This window comes from Toxotes jaculatrix, chromosome 17 (assembly GCF_017976425.1).
Source record: "Toxotes jaculatrix isolate fToxJac2 chromosome 17, fToxJac2.pri, whole genome shotgun sequence".
NCBI lineage: Eukaryota > Metazoa > Chordata > Actinopteri > Toxotidae > Toxotes > Toxotes jaculatrix.
The window spans coordinates 8,372,590-8,388,557 of record NC_054410.1 but is presented as its reverse complement, the minus strand read 5'-3'; positions in this window follow the sequence as shown (position 1 = coordinate 8,388,557).

Here is a 15,968-nt window from a genome sequence, read left to right as displayed (position 1 = left end):
AGACCTGCTCATAATAAAGCTTGTACCAGCGTCCCAGCTGGCCCTCGACTTTTGAAAGATCTAGAGTAAGTTTACTTTCTAAAAACACTGTTACAGGCTACTGCAAAATCTCTAGTCAAAGGTGTGAACAAAATGACAGGAACAAGTCCAGTACAACATCACTGCAAACTTTGCTACAGCATCAAACTTTTAAAGGCCTTCGTAAAGATTATTTTCCATAAGAATATTCTTGATCTGTCATGACCGATAGAGTCAGGTAGTAGAGTGAGATACAGTCTAGAGAGATACCGTCACCCCCTATAATGAAAATCTAAATGAAGCTAGTAGCTACAAAGTAAGTGCCTCTCTGTTTAAGTTCATCCCTCAAGTCACTGGTGTCATTGAACTCCAAAATCCATTTGTAATGTATCTGTTCTAGTGCTAACCAGTGTGTTTACATCTTTGTGTGTGAGTGCATGAATACAGTGTGAGTCTGTGTTTGGATCTGTGTGTATATGCGTGTATGTATGCATGTGCCCATTTGTTTGTTTATGCAAGTGCATGTGTTTGCATAATGTGTGTTTTGTGTAGCGCTATTTGTGTGTGTACTGCTGGTCCAGGTGATCCTGGGGCCATGGTGTGGTCTGTGGGGAGAAAAAGAGAGGGATAGGAGAGAGGCCCAGGCAGCTGTATTTGGAATAAACAGACATTACCCTGCTGTGTTCTAATTTACTGCAGAGTGGGAATTAAACTTTAAACTCGCCCCGCCCCTCTGCAGTCCAATACTGCATGCTTCTGGCCATCAATAACCACTTGCACAATGTGTGTAAATTAAAGTGTTACTCCACCAAAAATCTGTCTTTTTTGTATCATATTCACACCCCCCTGTAGAGTTGAAAGGTAGTTGGGGAAAAAAAAGCTGTCTTGCACAGAGATAAAACTTCCGGGGGAGCTCTGAATTTTTTAGGGCAATGGTACGATATGGAAGCTGCACATGCAGCTCTATTTTGGCAAAGCAATGTATGTTTGGAACATACTAAGATTATGAATGGACATGTGATAAGTGGACTACTCTGCAAAAGTGATTTAAGATTCTTCTGTGACTGTTTAGATGTTTTGCCCCCCCGAAAACTTGTCACCTTTGGAAAACATTGAAAGTAAGTGTGATGAAGTTGTGCACAGCAACTGTTCACTATAAACAGACACTTTTTATGGGTACTTTTCTAACCCATCGGGGGTGCATTTCATTTTACATAGTTTTGATAGTTGAACAAAATAGTCTGAGGCCAAAATCCAGGATCTCTCAACTTAATTCTTTCCCATTATACTTGATTAGTTTATGTATGGAATATGCATACTCTGCAATCCCAGTCAGCTCCACATATTCCAGTATTGTTATTTTCCAGGTGATAGTCATTAAAATTTCTTTAACACTGTGTAATTATGAGTGCAAGACGAATTCACATTGCAGCAATATCTAATGTGTATGACCAGAATAATCACTGGGTTAAATATGCAATGAGATCTTGCCAAGGGCTTTCTCTCACTGCAAGTTTACACTAGTGGATGACATGTGGCTTTCATATAAGAATTAGTCAAATTCCTCAAACAGGTTGCCCCCCCCACCACCCCCCACCCCCACCCTGATGTTTTGCAACCACCAGGCCCACCACCTGGATGAGTGGATGACAAACAAACTGCAAATTTTCCTTCCAGTAACTGACCAAATAGATATTTATAACCAGCTGGTCACCTCCCCCACCCACTGGGCCCCCCTCTCCTCAGTCAGGGCTGTGAGAGCTCCCTTTAAAGAGCAGTTGTGTCACTTCTGGCTTTGTTCTTAAACAAAGAGAACTGCCCCTCATCTGCCCGTAATTGGGCCGACTCTTGGAATGTGCTTGATGTCTCCACGTGGGCCATAGCTGCACCAACAGACAGGCAAGGGTTGCTGGGACATGGGAAATAAATGAGTGGAAATCCATGCACCAGTCCATGCTTTTATCCTTACTCTGTTTTCTTTTGCTTTCCCTTTTCTTTTTCTTCCTTACCTCCGATGTCTGTCTTTTTTTTTTTTTTACCTCTGTTTCACCCCTTCTCAGTCACCTATTTTCTCAGGATTGAGGATCTCCCCATTAAAATAAAGAAACCCCACACTCGTGGTAAATGTAACAGTCTGCCGATTGGCTTCACTGGGTCTGTTTGGTCTCTCTGAGCTGCACCACCTCACTAAGGTGGGGTGGTTGGACACACTACAAGGCCGATCTGCGGCACGTCACTAGCAGTTACTGAGGTGATGTTGACCATGGGCAGATGGTTGAGAAGGGATTGGAGGGTGTTTACTGCATTGTTACTAAAGGGAAGCAATTTAGAGGGTTCAAATTCCACTTGCAAGGAAGGAAAAATGTTGAAACAGTAGTTGGCAGGCTACCAAAAGCCTGAGCCCCTAATTGTTTTCATTAATAGCAAATAATCTCAAAGTGCTTACCCCGTATTCTGGGAAACATTATGGTGTTATATTCAAGACTTATACATCTGGGAAGTCTCTGAGGATTAGTTAGGAAATTTGTCTGTAGCAATCACACAAACCCCAGGTGAAAAGTTTTAGGACGTTTACACTCCAACCACAGACATGCTAGTGTCTTTGTGTAGGTGTTGTGTACCTTTTGGTGTTTAAGCAACCTTGTCCCCAGAATCCACCCCTTTGGTTTTGGTCATGAGTCATTTACTCCTGAATCCTTCACCTTTCACCCCCAGCTCCACTCTCCATGTCACTCGCCAGCTACCCTGGATAAGTAAATACATGATGTAATATGTGGTTTTCGCCTCCCACCCACCTCCACCCACATCCAGTGGTGATTAAACTGGACTACAACAGTTTTAGGTGGGTGTGGTCACCAGGGTTTTGAACAAGAGGAGGAGCTGGTAATAGATGAGGGCAAATGAAGGGGAATTTAATAAGGCTGGTTTTGGGCAAACATGATGGAAAGGAGGGGCACATTCAGGTCACCAACAGGGCGGGACTTAAAGCAGAGACATCACAGCCCTGGTTGATCTGTCTGGGATGGGGGTACTCCGTCCCTGGGTCAAGCCAGCGGCTCCGCCTTCCCCCGGCTGTCTGGGCTCCAGGTTCCAGGTGGGTGATTGGGGCTGTTGACTCCAGCACACGGCAGCCGCTGCCTGGTCCTGCTGCCCATAACGATCTCCTCCAGGGCTACCAGGCCCATTGTCATTCAGTCTCCCCCCGACAATTCACAAGTCTGATATCCCTCCGCACTGGAGCCTGCCTTGGGATGGGCTGCCTGACTGCTGTCACCATGTTTGTTTGTGTGGGAGAATGTGAGCTTGTCAAGAATAATAAGCCTTTATATGTGGTGGTATTTTAATTACAATGTGTTCTTACGGGAGAAACCTCTTAATAATCAAGTCTATTGTTTGTTCTTGTGTCTGTGTTGCTGTCTCTTTTCTTATCTGAGTTGAAAAACAAACAAAAAAGACTTAAAACTTAAGCGAGTGAGAGTTGCACACAGACAAGGTTAAAGGAATAGTGCAAGATTTTGGGAAATAGAGTACACTTGTTTGCTTTCTTTCCAAGACTTAGGTGAGAACATTGACCACTCACGTCATGTCTGTCATTTCAAGTTGAAGCTAGGGCCAAGAAACTATTAGTTAGCTTAGTTAGCTTAGCATAAAGACTGGAAATAGGGGGAAAGCCAGCCAGCCTCTAAGCAAAGGTTAATAAAGCATCTTGTTCATTTAATCCATTAAAAAACACAAAGTGTGAAACAAACAAGCCTTGACTGGCTTGTCCACACTTGGAGGTTGCCAAACCACTGCTTCCCTGTGAGATTTGTTTTTGTCATGTCAATCAGAACAAAAAGACATGCTGTGTCTTTTTTATTACATGGTCAAGTCGGCCTGCCCGATTTGTGTCTGCAGACCTAACTCAGAATCAGAATCAGAATCAGAATAACTTTATTAATCCCCGTAGGGAAATTCTTTCTGTTACTTTAACTCCCAGTTTAAAAGAAGAGGAAAATTGCACAGTGTGTGGTGATAGAAAAAAAAAAAAAAAAAAAAAAAATTCTAGAATAAATAAGTAAATGAAAACAAAAATAAATAAATGAAAAACAAAATAACAGTATAGTACAATGAAAATCAAGTAAAAATACTGCAATAACTCCAATGTCAAATGTCAAACAGAACAATATATACAACTAATATACAAATAGAAAAGATAAGGCATCTTAATGTTTGCAATATGTGCATGAGGTTTCACTCTTTCACTTTATGCAAAATTTCTTGGTGTGAATGAGCCAGAGCACTTCAGTAAGGCCACCTTTAGTCAACTAAACCTATCAGGAATTCTCAGTAACTGTACATGTAAGTTTTGATGCAATCTCTTCAGCACATCATAATAGACTGGCCCCACTCCTTAACATGCCAGCCAGGAGAAGAAATAGTATGTGTCCAAACATTTTGGGAATTCCACTTTAAGCAATATGATCAATGCAGAGGGCATGAAAGAGTTCAGAAAACAGGGCAGTGTGTGAATTACAAACTGTGTAAATTATTACTTGTGGGTGACGTTGAACATTTTGCATTTTAAGGCGGCCGTTTGGGTATCAGTCACTTTCACCTCGTCGGAAAAGTAAACTTGCTGGTAAAACAGACAGCCGTGGAGTGGAAAGTGCCAGGAAGATTAATGAGGTGTGTCTTTCCTCTCTTTCACACTATCCTTCTCTTTATCCCTCTGTTTGTCTGTGCTGGCTGTGGGTCGATGTGTGTGGGGGTCTATGTAGGGTGGCCCAATGGGGTAACATGCTGAAGTAAACAACTAGAGGAGACAGCAGGGGGATGTTCCTCTCACTCAGCTTCATACAGATCAAACAGGGAGCTAGCGTTACCTTGTTTAGACAAACACCTTCTACAGCTCATTTTTTCGTCACATTTCTCCCGCAAACCTCTTCAGTCTACACACTTACTTGTTCTTGCAGTAAGTGTCTTGGTTTAACTCTCAGCAAAAAAGTGGATAAATGCATTTTCTAAAACTAGTCTTTTAAGATGCACTTTAGTTTATGTTTGTGCATGCATGCATGATTGTTTTTTTTGTGATGATGATGATGATGGCTAATGCATTGCCTGTGAGTAATCCCTTTTAGATCCACCTGTCAAGATGAGTGTTCTGTCCATGTGTTGGGCTGCTCTTCAGCTTTTGCAGATGACGTTTCTCACTGTCAGGGAAGACTTATCTGTGTGGGGAAAAGTTCCTGGAAAATAGACATATCCCATAGACAGCTTTGGAATGTTTTTACAGAATGGCCAAGGGACCCTCAACGACAGGTATACTGCCACCACAGTGTTGTACATGAAAATGTACTACTAATCTGCTGTGTATTTGTTATGAGCAGTTTTGGTATTACAAATATTGTTTTCTATTAGTCTATTTGGATTTTTATCGATTTAAGTATTTTCTCTGATATTTTCAATAAGACTAGGGTCTCCAAGTGATGTTTGGTTGCATGTCACAATGGCTGGTAAATTAGAAAGACATACCACAAAACTCTGTGGCACTTAAGTCAATTTTTCTTACTCTAGTGATCCAGCTGCTCAGATTTCCTTTTCACTACTTCCACTCTTTATAATTTGTCCTGTGTCCTGAAAAGTTATGTATGTATTGTTAAACTGATTAGATGGTGGTATTATGAGAGTCTCACTGGGAGTTAAATATGCTAAAAATATATGTTCTCTTAATGAAATGAGGTGCTTCGCACAGAGAGTGAAAATTTTACATTTTGTTACATGAGTTTGGTTCAAAAAAATGAACGCACATGTTGAAGTGGTTGATTTCCCACCTACAAGAGAAAAACCCTACACTGTAGCCCAAGTTTGGTCCTATTTATAGTTGTCAGAAATATCCCCTTCTTTCAATTTCTTTCGTCCTCCCCCTTCCCTTCTTTTCTTTTCTAGCAGAGGAGCTGAGAGATGGGACCACAAGTCCCCTCAGAGGCTTGGTCCTCCATCAGTATCCTTAATGGATGTCAGATGTTTGTGAGAGGAGACCGTAGCGTGAGTGTGTTTCATGTTAGTTCTCAGCGTGATGAGCAGGGAAGCAGCTGGAGATGAACAGAAACTGCCTCGGCCCCCCTTACAATACCTCCATTTTTTATCCCCAATTCTGTCTTTCCAAGTAATGCTCTCCTGCTTTTCCCAGTGTAATATATTGGTATTAATAAAGGCAAACAAAGGCAAACATTCTGTAATGGGAGAGGAACGGAAGATATTTTGGTTTCCTGGAGAACCAGACAGCAGCCTCTTTACTTCTTCTCACTATAAATCTCATGGCAGTTTCAATGGTTGGATGGCCATGCTCTGTGTTAACATTTCCCTGAGTTGATTACAAAGGAGTTCAAGGCAAACTGCTCTGTTATTGCTTACAGCCATGGTACCTAATAGTATGCTGCAGTGGAACACTTCAATCGCACGCACTGTCATACAATATCAATTTGGACTTTAAAGGAATTTGTTATTCACCAAAGCAATCACTGCACAGAGATAATTCTTTACTGTAAGTGGCATCTGAGAGAACACAACTGAAGGCCTTTCCCCTTCTGGCAACGCAATTCACATCCCAGTTGCTTAATAGGAATTCAAGTTTCCCACAAATGTCTTTGTTGGAACAGCATCCTTTTACCACAAGCATTAAACACAGCGGCTCACATTTCTTATGTCTTCTCTATAACATTTTATTTGTATCACTTGAGGGTTTTTCTTTGCAATATTGCTCCTTGGGGAGAGCTGGGGATGAGGACAGTGCTGGGTTGCTGAGCCTAATGAGTGAATAATACAGCAGGATGGTGTATAGTATGATGTTGACCGCATTTTATAAGGTGAAGCAACATAAATAAGTCCAGGTGTTTCGTGAAAGAGAACCAATGTAATGCATGAGTCAATGTGAGTATATCCTACTCATCAACAAAGAGAACTGCTTACAGTGAGTAAGGGGGGGGGGGGGTATGTGTGTTCCAGGCCACTGAGTGGAGCAGGGGGAGTTGAAAAGTGCTTCTTTTAGTCTGTGAGACACATCATGACTGTGTCCACATTAAGCAGACTACGTCCGAAAATAGCATATACGAGTGAAAACAATGTGCATCTGCACTAGTTTTTTCAGGTTTTCTGAAAAATCTCTAAAATTCCCGAACAACAGGGAAATTGTTGGCAAGCAACAAAACTGAGCATCACAACCAACATCTGGTGCAGAGTGCGACAGGCAGCATTTATTTCTCTGAGTCTCAACTTCTGCTCTGTACCCTACTGCTATCCTTACCACCTGTGTTTCAATACAGCCAGAGCCACAATTTTGTCGTTTTCATTTACACAGTTTTTTTCTGTTGTCAGATAATTGAACAAGTATATATGAGAGATTAGATTGAGGCTCAAAGCCTGTTAACCAGGTGAACAGTGTATCTTGCACACTCAGTTTTCCAAGAACTCCCTTATACAGACAAAAACATACAAGACTTTTTTCAGTTTGCCCACTGATTTGTGTTTCCCTCTGCCTTAACTTGAGCTTTAAGTCCAACCAGTGTTTTTTAAAGTGATGCATAACCTCACCACAACCCTATTCTGACCCCAGCCAGTTACCTCTCGGACGCCCAACCCCGAAGAGCAATTATACAAAAATCACATTTTCATTTCATTTCAAATGATTCATTGTAGAGACTACATTTAAAAAGCTTAGTGTGGAAGGTGGGCCAAAACAGAGCATTTTCAAATTTACACATATTTTGAAAACTTCTTTCTGAAAACTCCAACATATGCAAAAAGACAAAAGTAAGAAAACAGAAAAAAAAAATACAGAAACGTAGGGACAAAGTGTGACAGAATCAGAGGAGGTTCATTTGTGGGGGAGCGGAGGGCAACTGGGGTTGAGGCAGGTTGGCTGATCGTTGGGGAATTTGAGCGGGCAGCCAGTTGGTTGGCTTCCCTTTGCTCCGCAGGACGGGGGTGGAGGGCCTCATTATATCTCTTTCCATGTCGGGCCCTTAAGTCCGTCTCCTCAGCGCCCGTTCTGTTTGTTTAGAGAGCCAGAGCCTTTTTAAGCTACGTTTGGCCTAATGAGCCCATTATCTGCCAATGATCCACAAAGAGGCCCTCCTCTCTCTCTCTCGCTCCCTCTACCTCCCTGTGTAGTAGCTTGCCCTCGCCTCTCCCCTTCCCCACCTCTCACCCTATTTTTCTGTCACTTTCCCCCCTTTTTCTTGTGTACAACTCAGTCTACCCTCTTTCTCCATCCACCTTGTTTAGCTCATTTTCTCCTCCCTGCTGCTCTGCTTTTTTTCCCCCAAACCTGTCACACACTGTGCTCATTTCTCTCCCTCAGGACAACAGTGTAGCCTCCTTCCTTTGAAAAACACCCGCCTCCATCTCCTTTGAGGCGATGTGTTTTATGTCGTTGTTGGGAACTACTTTGGTCTGGTTTTAACTGCCTCACACCTGCAGACACTGTTGCCTCTCTTCATCACAGCTGACAGTATGAGTTAACAGTAGCAACAGAGGGCACTTGTCTTCAGGAGAGTGCTGAGGAAGATTTGTGAGGATCCCATCAGGAGCATGATACCAACAGGATGCTACAACACTCACTTTGGGAATAAAAACTATGCATCTGGCTTCATTTGTGTCATGTGGTGTAGCATGTGTTCATTGGTGTAGGCTCACATGTCCATGAGTCTTATTGCAGGTGTTACAGGTGGGGCATTTGGGATTAGATTCTCACACACCTCCTGTACTCAGAATGTGGGACCACATCCCCATTTCGACCAGAAGTCATAGGAAGCTGGTGTGGATCAGCTCTCTGTTCAGGCTTGGTTGCCCTGTTAACAGTGAGGGCTTAATTATGGTGATCTGGTAATAGTGGAGAAAATGGAAGGAATGCTGTCCTCATGGCCATACTCACAGCAGGATTAACTGCACGAGCTGCACTCTCCAACCTCCACAAGCTTGACGACCCCTCTCACAGCTGCTTTTGTCTTGCACTCCGGAGAAGGAGGGTGTGAGGAGGAGGGAGGAGAGGAAGAAAAGAGGGGAAAAAGACAAAGAAAATGAATCTGCAGGGTGCAGGATCTTAATTCGATTTAATGAAGGGAGCTTGAAGTCTGAGAGGCTTTGCAGTCGCACACCTCCACAGACACGTACACATGCACACACACTCAGCACTCACTCATGTAGGTCCTATTGATCTGTTGGAACAAACCCTATTACGGGCAATTATGTTATTCACCAGCCATGGCAAATCCATTTCTTTGCTTTCATTACTTGCTAATACAAGAAAGGGAAATCTATTAAGCTTGAACGTGATGCTTCCTGTTAGCATTGAGTGTGAGATCGGAAATCTTTGTTTCCGTCTCGGTGTAATGCTTTTGTCTCACATCACTTTGAATCTGATTCTCAAGGATAAAAAGACTTCAAAAGAAAAATAGCTCAACATTTGTTCTTGTTTTTTCTAACCCATGATTGACCCCGAGAGGATTTGACTAAGTATGAACTGAACACTTCCACAACCAAAGTGTGATTAAAACTTTTATCTCACTTTTGTGGATGTGTTTGTGGCAGCTTGAGTTGAACTTGCAGAGCAGAGAATTGTGCAGTGCACCAGACCTTGCCGTAAAGCAAAACAATCACAAAAGAAGGCCTCTCTTTGCACCCCCTCATTGCCCCTTTTCCCTTCTTTAAAAAAAAGAACAAGCAAAACCAGTCTCTCCATCGCTCCACCAGCGCAGGAGAAGCCCATTACTATGTTCATCTTCTCAACGTTTGACAGGTGGAAGTAGAACTTTGGGGTTTATGTTTTAATTATAAAGAATTCCAGATGTGGAGGGGGGCTCATAAATTAGAAGCAGAGCTACTCAAATGTCTTTTTTCAAAGGGACCAAGCGGGTCAGCATCTGCTTCTCATTGCAGCCAATGTTATTAAGGGCCCTGGCTACAGAAAGGCCCAAGTCCCCCGTCTGGCCCCACAATAATTGACACTATTAAATGTGCCTAAACAGATTTAGAGCGTCCAGAAAAGTTACATTTGTCTTGCAGAATGACTCTAATCATCTATTTTAGATTGAAGGGACCTAAAGAGGAGGAACCAACCACCTAATCTTGTACATGATAGAGAGGGAGCGAGAAAAGAAAAGAGGCAAAGCAGAAAGCAGGGAAAGCTGAAAAAATGCACAAGTACAAACAAATTAGGCCAGAATGGCTCTGTGTAGGAATGTCAGGGAGGGCGGGAGGGAACGACAGAGAGGAGGAGAGAGGTCTGAGCTGTATTACCGCACTCCAGACCATGCTGCTCAGGCTGGAGCTGGTTGAGCTGAATGCACATGGCTGGTTTTACAAAAGCACCAGTCATGAAAGACCATCTGCTCCACTCCTCTGGTGATCTTTTAAACCCACATTAATGCAGTTTTTTCTCTTCCTGGAATGATGTGATACATTGAATGATTTTCTCTTTTCTCTGGGGCTTGATCCATTCTGTTGGCCAGTGTTTGAGAGAGGATGTATTTAACAAGGTATGGGTTTGATTTTTGATACATGACTATTGTTTCGGATGGGCATGTTTGAGGCCCTTCCGCTGCTACAGAATCAGGACCAGAGGCAGAGGGAGAGCCTGCAAGCTGATTGGCTGCGGAACTAGTGTTTGTAGTTGGTTTTGGCCAGTGGGTGCAACGGGGTGGACAAGATGCATGGGGAGGGGTGTAGAGGGTCATAAGGTTGTGCTTGGGTTGGTGTGAGGGTGCGATGTTTCTCTACAGTGAAAAAAAGGAAAAAGGATAAAAAAAGAAACAACTCCTTCATCCAAAAAGTGGAGCCAGATCGGCAGAAGTAAAGTGGGGCAGGAACTCTCAGGGGTGTGATTGAAAGGGTGAGAAGTTAATTTGGCAGCTTTTCCTCCTCGCTTTGCTAATGTTTCCTCTGAGGACTAAACACCCTCAGCACCCCCTCCGCCACCTCACCTCTCCAAACTCTCTAACCCCCAGACACCCGCTGCCCCACCACCCACTCACCCAACTTCCACTTTCAAGCCCCCTCCAAATACACACACACACATGTGCCTGCTACCCTACCTATGCCATGGTTTGCTTCTTCAAACATTCACACGCCTTGTTTCCATGTCTCACTACCCCTCCTCTTCTTCATTTTCCTTCTCATCCTCTCACCATAAGCTGTCCACCCCCTCCCACACCCTCGTAAAAAAGCACCCTCTATCGCAGCAGTGCACGCTGACCCGAGACGAAACCTTTTCTCCCCAGGAAACATCCTGCTCTGAAACACTTTGGCTCAAGTGTGTTTTCTCCTGGGACATGGAGAGGAGGGCGGGAGGGGGTGTCTGAGGTGATGGTGGTGTGGTACTTGAGTTAAATGGAGACCATGTTGGTGTATCTTCACGGCCTGTCAATCAGAAGCCTGCTGATGTGTAGGGGGGCTCTGCTACAGCTCAGGAGAGGATGAAGGGTCATGTGGGGCAGTTGCGAAGGTGGTGGTTGTGGTGGGTAATGGGGTCGGTGTGTACATAAATGTGTGTGTGTGTGTGAGCATGTGGTGTGTGTGTTACACAGGAGAGAACCACATGGTGTCCTTGCTCTCCTCACTCACCACTTGCAGGATCACTCACATCAACAGAAGATTGTTGCTGGGAGGGGAGTGTTGCTGCTTACACAGAGGAAAGGGTGTGTGTGTGTGTGTGTGTGTGTGTGTGCTTCTTTTTCTGTGCATTTTAGATTTCAAAGCTAGGCCTTTTCAAGAACACAGAGCAAAGTGGATGTTTGAAAACTCAAGTTAGTCTTCACTGACATGATTTAGTCAGCAATGTTGTACAAGCACTGGCCCATAAATTATTGGTAACCTTGGTTACTGTATTAGGTTCGGTGAGAACAGTCATATTGTGAGTTTGGTGATACTAAGAGCCCACAGAAGTGACAGACGAGAGGGCGACAGTATCTAGTTGTGTTCTTCAGAAGCGTCCATTACAAAAACCCAGGCCTCATCAAATGAAGGCAATAGTGTAATTATATTTGTTTGCCTACCCAGTTAGGGGTAAGAGGAAGAGATTTAATGTGCAGTGATTTTAGAAAATGATTTACACTCGTAGGCAGAGGCCAGCTTGACATTTAGAATTGTGTTTGTCTTAATGTGGAAATGGTCTGTGAGTATAACATCAAGGGAAGGATAACAAGAAAGGGAAGAGAAAAGACAGTTCTAAACAGACTGGTTCATCTTCTCTTGGACATACACAGCTCAGAAGGTGGAGCAGATTACCTTCAGCCTAAATTAAACACCTTCAGTCAGACTGAGGAAAAGAGGAGGGCTGAGTGGGATGATAAACACTGACATATTATGTGTATATGTTATAAATATTTCATGTAATGAACATGTTCAAGGCCTCTATGAGTCATACACAACATAAAGCTTTACACTTGGGAATGTGGCAGTGCAACTTAAAGTTCCAAAAATATCTGTGAAACAAATAAATAAAGACTCAGTCAAGTCTGTCAGTGGGATATATGGCATTACCTGGACATGGATATTGAATTTGACTTAAATGTTTAATGGTGATAATATGTGAAACACCAGTTTAGTTTGGCATTTTTAGTGGCCCCCAAGTGTAGGGGCTCTAAGCCTTTAGCATGGAGGGCGGGGTTGTACTATTGGCTTCCAATAGGACTGACATCACCTTGTAGCTGTAACTCATTTTGCTGCAGAGGACCCAGTTGCATGTAGTGCAACACTAATCAAACATACTTGTTGGCTGAGGCTAGTCACTTGCACATACGTCGATGATCTCAGACATGTACCTATGGTCACACATGTGCACACTTACACACAATCTCCAACATCACAAAGCATGATCTCACACACGCACATACACAAGTGCTCATAGGCAACTTCCCGTAAATTTCTAGTCGCCTCCATGCCCATAAGTACCACTGGGGTTCCCATTGCGTGAGCTGTCCTTTTTAGCTGTATTATTTCTCGACATTCCCAGACAATGTCTACGGAGGGGTCGCAGGAATCTCACCATGATGTAATCAGATGTGACACGCTAGCTGCAAGCGTGAAGAGTGTTGTTATCCTTGTCAGATGCTAAAGCTACATGTAATATCAGAGAGATAAAGTGAGTATATATGTAGTATGTTCACTCTGCTATTGTGAGTGTGTAGGACACACACTTTTTCTGCATACCTGCATGTCTGCCCATATAATATCATCATTTAATTAATGTATGTCTCGAACTTGCAGAGTCACTTTGTAGAATCTATACATCTGGGCTACCAGAAGTGAGCATGTGTGAGTTTATACAACAGCAAGCTTGTCTTCAGCTCTGTGTATGATTCTGTCCACATTTGTGTGTGCATGTGTGTGCATGCACACGCATTCTCTCTCCCCGAGGCCAGCGGTGGGTGCCGGATAGGAGCACACGCGGCTAACACACTGCAGGTTGCAGTGTGAGACAGGCCAGGTCGGCTGGTGACAGTGTGCAGCCCCTCTCCTGCCTCATTTATCTGCTATGGCAGCGGACAGAATGCAATTTCCTGCGAGGGGGAGGCCAGGGGGATGGAGCGGTGAGGGGGCTGGGGGATGCAAAGAACATCAAAGGCCCCTGAAAGCTATCAGGAACTTGAGTACTGCCAGCGCTGCGTGCCAACTCGCCAGCCCTTGCTCACCCTGTGGTGCACCCGGACGTCAGCTATGGCTATACACACCATTCACAGTGTTTGTTAATATGTGAGTGCGTGTGTGAGTGAGGAGGATAAAAATACCCCTCCATTTAGAGGCTCGGACACCTTGAGCTGCAGCACTCAGAGCAGCCATTAGGCATGTTGCAGTATGGGGAGAAGGTCACAGTTTATCACCCCTGCCACCCTACCTCTCCAACACAAACACCCGCTTGCTCTCCTCTCCGTCCCTCCCTCCACCTCCCGCCCTCGGTCCAGCCGGCTGGCTGAGCGTCCTCCAGTTGCTATCAGTAGAGGTGAGCGGACAGGGCAGAGCAGGGAGGTTCGATTAGGACCATTTGGCGGTGTGCGTGTGTGAGTGCTCTGTAATGGAACCTCTAAATGAGAAGCAGCTTGGCTCGGTATGCTGTGGTTGTGTGTTTGTATATATTAGTGTACATGTGTTTGGCTTCTGTGCCCATGCTGCCTCTCATCTCACTGTGTCTCAGTTTGAATGCCTTCCTCTGTATCCTCAGTGCTGACAAGAAAGCATTATAAGTTCTTGCTTGCAGCCTGTTGTATTGGCTATAATTCACAGTGGTTTATGACTGTGTAAGTGAGTATGTGTGTGTGTGTATGCACTTAAATGCATGTTAGTTTCATCTGCATTTCCTACTTGGCCTCGTCCTAACTTCTTTTTAATGTGGCATTAAACAGGCCCTCTCTACAGAGCGAGGGAAACAGTCCATCCAAGTTGTCACACACTGGACTCATTCAACAGCACCTGTACCATATTGATTTTTCAAAAACTTAGACGAGTCTTTGATGATTTACCAAACTCATAATTCTCTTGAATTGAGAGAAAACTTTATTGTTACTGTTCTGTTGTGTATACAAAACACACATCGATTGCATGGTGTGATAGCAGCTGGCAGCTGGTTAAACAGTCAACGGCACTGACCTGACCTTTGTGCATCCAAAATGTCTACATCCATATGACTGTGCCTGGGCCTCAGACAAACACAACATTCTCTGCATACACCAGCCAGCTGCATGGAATAGAGTCCCATATAGACCCTATCTAGAGCCTATCACTAACAGGATGGTTGGTATTGCCTATGGAATGCTTTTGTCTTGGTTTGTGCATTACTGTGTGTGGGAGGTCATGTAAGTGACCTCCACTCGTTGCCTTCCGCTTTCACTCAGTCTGCTACATTTGTGTATTTCAGCACGAGACCACCTTACTTTGTCTTTCAGTACCAGCTCTTGGAGAGACGGTTAACCTAGTTACTTGAAAGGCTGGAGCTCGAGGTCTGGTCGGGGCGAGAGGGGTTGGACACCGGGGGTGGGATATCTTATCACGGCCATCAGAAATGCCTTGTCGGCAGCCATTCATTGGGCTTGGGGAAAATAAACCAAACTGCACCCCCCCACCCCTCCCCGCCTCACCCAAATGACTGAATTAGACAGATAACAGCAGACCACGGGGGTCCCCTCTCCCCTTTCCCCACCCGTCTATCACTCTTGCTCCCCCGTCTCTCTCTCGCTCCCACTCTCTGGCTGGTTTTATTGGAGAGGAAACAGAAAACAGAAAGCCTCAGTGTGGGAATCCACTTGTTATCTGAGAGTCTTGGGAATCGAGGCCTCGGCAGAGGCTTCACTCAGCGCACTAATGAAAGCAGGACAATTTGGCCGCTTTCGTTCCCAACATAGTCAGACCCCCCATCCCCATCTCAGCACAGGTACTCCTTCTGCTTCCATTTGCTTCCCATCTTCAGCTCCCTTCTTCCTCCTCAACTGCTCCACACCATGATCTCTGTTGCCCTTTTGGGGCACAGTGACTCATAAATACTGAAAATTGCTTTTGTTTGGCAAATCTATTGAAAATGCTCACCTGTTGTTCTAATCCCACAACAACCTGTTGTTCTAAAGGCACTTACTTGTATCCCATAATAATTTATGGGCTCATCTTGATGAGCAAGATGAGCAGGGCATTCACTTAAAAGCAGCAGTGTACATCCTCCTTATTTTTCTGTGTAAATTACTTGCTCAGTGTCAGTTCATGTGATAACAAGCCTAAAAGTGTAGTAACAGTGCGCTTGCTGAAAATTTAATTTAACTGTCACAGGACAGATCCAAGGATGTATTGTGAGCAACCTGTTTGTTAGGCCTGCCCCTATAGAAAGCATGATGGACAGGTTTTTAAAAGTCACACATGGCCCCTTGAACCATAGAAAATCCTTCCTATTCAACAGTTCATTAAGGCTAGAAGATTTAAGTTTCCACAAC